Below are 4,815 nucleotides of genomic sequence, written 5' to 3'. Positions count from 1 at the left end.
ACGCACATCTGCACCAAAGACTTGTCCATATTTTATGCAAATATGTTTAAATATTAGTATGTATGCGCAGATCCAAGGGATTTGGTGTAGTGGGATGGAGCCTATACCGTTTGATCGGGCAGTCTAGGTTCAAATCCCATGGGTGTCACCCCAAGCCAAAGCTTGGCGACTCCTTGGAGCCAACGGGTTAGCCCTCAGAGTTTTACGCCGACATGGACAGCACAGGCTGAGCCAGTGGGGCTAGGTCTCTGCGCCTGGGGTGGTTTCTCAGTTAAAAAAAAGTAGTACATATGCTCATGTGGATCGGTATGCATACATATTAAAAATACCAACACTTCTATGTCAGTCAATGCGGTATAGTATGTGCATGTAGCGTCCATGCCCATGTCTTTGTGAGCAGTTGCACGTGAGTACGATCAACCCCACCTGCAAACCAGCAAGAAAAAGCAAGAGCCAAGCCAAGCTGTGTGTGGAAAGGCAGTAGCTTCATGACAAAAGGTGTGAACGTGAGAGGCATATGTTGCACCCTCTTGGGGGAGGCAAGGGGTCATGGCCCATAATGTGGGGGCATTTTGCTCCAGCACCTTTGTGGAAGACTTGGTAGGGCCATGTAATATGGACAAGTGCGGCTGCTTTAATGGTTGGATCCCACTGCTGCTCTTGAGATACTTTTTTTTTTCTTTTTTAGGTCAAGGAAGATAATATTTTTTTACTCCTTGCATTTGTAGGTCAAGGATAAGAAAGAGTAAAATTTTAAGAAGTGACCAGGTTGGTTAGTTTTCTTACCTTGTTTGGATGACAACAGTTACCTATACCTCACCAAATCTTTGAATTAATGAAGATGGGATTAATTAACCAGTACCCTAAGAAGGAACATGCATTTCCGAGGGTAATTAAAGTATGGTCGTTATTTACCATATGATATATATATAGAGAGAGAGATTTTAGGTTGCCAAAAAAATGTACTTTATATTTTTTCTGATGTCGGCTTGGTAAATTGATTCTTTTGGTGCCTAAAAGCTTTTATGGATGTTTATCTGTATTCGTTTCTAAAGCTAATTAAAGGCTGACATTAAACATTTCATTCTTTTTAACTATAGATTTTTTTATTACCCAAAAAAAAACTATAGATTTACTTTTATATATATATCATAGAGAAACTACCAGCATGGTTTGGATCATAATTATTGGAAGCTTGGTGAAACTCATTTCTCGAAAAGCTGGCTTCATAAGGAAAATAATCCTAACTTCAATGAAAGAAGGGAAACTCGCTTTCAAAATATGGAAAACTCAAATCCCTTTAGTGGGAATGAAGCCCATTTTCTCCTTGTTTCGAAAATTGATTCCCTTCCATTTTTTTAACATTTCATTTTCGCTTCTTGTCACTGTTCACTTGCTTCTCACCTTATTTCTTATGTTTGTTTGTTTTTTTATATTCACACAGAGAAACCGCCCACAGGATCACAGACCAAGCAACATTGGCTTTGCCTGCTTCGCTGTCCTAGCAGCATAAAACTTCGTGAGCTTACCCCTTAACCTTAGGGAGTCAACATGCTTGGACTTGCGCAAGGGGTGATGCCCATGGGATTTGAACCCAGACCACCTGCCTAGCAACCTAGGCCTCATCCCACTAGGCCAAACCCTTTTGGGGATTCTGAATCAAAATTTTGTTTTTTTAATAACACTTATACATTGGTTTTATATTGTTTTATATTTGTGTTCATGTCATTTCTCCTTTGCTTTTGCCCGTGTTTCATATTGCTTTATATGAGGTTTCTTTTCATTTTTCATGTGTTTGCACAATCACTTCACAACTACACATGGTTTTTCACTTTATACCACTTTTTAACACTCGCTTCCCTGCTTCCTCCTCATGCATCACTTCTCATAACCATTTTGCTTACTGGTAACTATTGTTTGGATATCCTCTTGCAGGCCAGGAGGTGTCACATTGATCATGAACTTGAGTCAATGTCCAGTGTAGAACTCCACAAGTACTCTCCCATGCCCATTGAGAACAGTTTCCCATTTGATTTAGGACTTGCGGCGAAAGACATGCACCCCCCATATCAAACTCTTGACCTTATTCAACTTTATAGCCTTAAGCCAACCAACTTAGCCAGGTGTGCTTAGTCCTTGTGGGCTACCACAAAGTTTATCTACTACAAATTTGAATAATTGTTGATTAAGTATCACATTGCTTTCGAATTGATGGCCTTTAGATCAAGTGGAATTAAGCCATATTTCTTGAGGATATGTATCCAACAAACTTAAGAACAAACTCTCCCAGTTTATCTAACCTAAGTACTAGGGCTGAGGAATAAACATAATCTGAGAAGCCAGTCCAACTTGATCAGCACATGAAGCAAGTCGGGTCCAACTTTGAGGTACAGGTACCAGTTCCAGCTCTTACTGGACCTACCAAAGGCAAATCCATACCTGAGTCCTATAGCGAAAACCAGACCTGGACCAAACCTAGTAATAATAACAGTTTTTTATGTCTTCTACATTAAAAATTTGTGGATGTTAATCGGGACTCACAGGTAAACTATACACGGCTCCATGATGCTAATCAGACGGATCTGACCCGAATAGCTAATCAAACCTCCTTTTTTTTTAACCAAACTTGGACCCACTGGATCTAATACAGGTCATAATTGTGTCACACCCGCTTGTTGACACCCCTACCCATTAAGCTTATAAAGTTGGGAAGGCAGGTAAATGTACATGGACCTGCAGGTTAGTGCTTGTAACATCCGCCACAATCTGACCTATTCCACACCCAACTGGAGCAAGACCTGGATCAACAAGCGCTTGGCCCAAAATCCAACTATTAAGGAAGACCCTGTGAAATTAACATCAGCATGCCCTACTTAGTTTTTTTTTACATAGGAAAGGGAAAACCACCCTAGAGGGTTGTAAAACTGGGTGCACCCCTTGACCCCAGGAGACCCACCAACGACAATCGAACTCCGACTGTTCTAACAAATGAGGCTCGTTCCAACTAAGCTACCCCTTGGGTCTATGCCCTACCTAGTTGAAATATGCAAGTTATGTCTAAATTAATGCTATGGAGGTAGTGGCTAGCCTTTTATCTCCTTACAAGTTACTTCTTCTTCTTCTTTTGAAAGGGTTAAGCAAACCAGTATCAGTTATTATTCAACGTACCACTGGGGTTTGAACCTGCAACATCCCACCACAAGGATACATGCACTGACAGCTCCTACCAACTATGAGGAACCCTTACAAGTTACTTTTTCTTGTCAAGCTCAGGATGAAATCCAGCTGGTGCATAGGGGCTGTCATTGTTTTATCATGGTCGAGGCACCTAAGGCTAGGTGGTTGTATCCTCAACCGGGAGTTTTACCTCATAGGAAGGTGGGTCAATTAAGTTACCTGATGAGAGTTTTTCTTCTGTCATAAAAAAAACTTTAACATGCTAATAATGGCTCGGCACGGCTTAACAATATTCGAGCTAAAGGATGTCAAGAGTTCAATATCTGGGGTGTAGGTCCCTTGTCGCAACAATAGAGAGTCCTACTCGGTGAGCAGGAGGATTCCTGGAGGTTTTACATCCACGAGGGACGATTGGAAAGAGACGGTGATGAGGATGGTGAATCCATCCCCTTTGCTCAGCGCAAGCAGTTTTTTTTTTATTAAAATAATAATAATACTGATTTGACACAGTGAATAGTAAATGTTACGTTCAGGTGTTTGTTAACCAATCCCTATAGTGAATAGAGGGTGGGCCTTCTGTATGCTGGTACAGAGACAACGATGTGACACCCACCATGATCAGACAAGAAGTTGAAGCCTATATGAAGGTTGTTGGATAGCATTTGCTTCTAAGCTAGGTCTCTCTCTGTGTTTGAAGATGAAGAAGATAAGCATGATCATGAAGAAATGGAAGAGCTTTTCCAAACAAAGGAGCTCCTCAACCTATAGCAGCCTTAGTCCAAAGACAGAGAAGGATGAATTATGGGAAGAAAGAAGGGATGATGAAGGGAGGGAAGTTGTCTTTGTAGGCAGTTCCCGCAAGCGTTACGCAATCAGCTCCAAGCACCTGACTCATCCCCTGCTGAACGCATTGATCGACAGATCCCGGCAAAATGCCGGTGGCATCACAGTGCAATGTGAGGTCGTCTTGTTCGATCATCTTCTGTGGATGCTTGAGAATGCTGATCCTGATGTAGTTGCTGACTCCATGGAAGAATTAGTAGAGCTGTATGCATGTTAAAGGCATGTTGTCCTATGATAATTTGAATTAACTAATCAAGTCTTAATAAGTATGTTATTAATTTCTTATCCTATACAATAGCTTAGTAGCTTTTTAAATTCCCCACATGATGATGCACCAATGTGGCATTTGTTATGTTCATGGAGGACGGTAGGACCTGAAACCATTCAACTCTGTTCGTGTCTCCAAATTTATGGTCTTGATTGACATCATTTACAAGAGAGAGAGAGAGAGATTTTATGAAAATATTGCATTTTTTATTCCAAGTTTTCTTTTCATAATCTTAATGATTTTTTCCTGCTATTTCATAAAGGACACTTTATATATATATATATATATATATATATATATATATATATATATATATATATATATATATAGAGAGAGAGAGAGAGAGAGAGAGAGAGCTGAACATATTAGGTTCCTTTTTCTCGTTCTGCCCAGTTAGGCGCCATAGTTTGAAGTGTATTTTAATAGACCCGAACCATTAGATGTGTTTAGCATGCTCTATTTACTGATAATTGACTCTTGGATCATGTTTTTCCTATGAAAAAATATATTTTTATGAGCTGGGAACA

At 40.1% G+C, this 4,815-nt stretch overlaps 1 pseudogene across 1 annotated transcript; it reads left to right on the top strand.

Moving 5' to 3' along the window:
- The first annotated feature begins 3,853 nt into the window (after positions 1–3,853).
- LOC149831168 (auxin-responsive protein SAUR78 pseudogene) lies at positions 3,854–4,310 on the top strand (annotated as a pseudogene). Its single transcript, XR_016432990.1, has one exon. The product of XR_016432990.1 is annotated as an auxin-responsive protein SAUR78 pseudogene (transcript).
- The last annotated feature ends 505 nt before the right edge of the window (positions 4,311–4,815 follow it).

The sequence above is a fragment of the Nuphar pumila genome, chromosome 7 (genome assembly GCF_984573655.1).
Source record: "Nuphar pumila chromosome 7, dmNupPumi1.hap1.1, whole genome shotgun sequence".
NCBI lineage: Eukaryota > Viridiplantae > Streptophyta > Magnoliopsida > Nymphaeales > Nymphaeaceae > Nuphar > Nuphar pumila.
The sequence above is the reverse complement of the archived record's forward strand: the minus strand, read 5'-3'. Positions and strand labels throughout refer to the sequence as shown.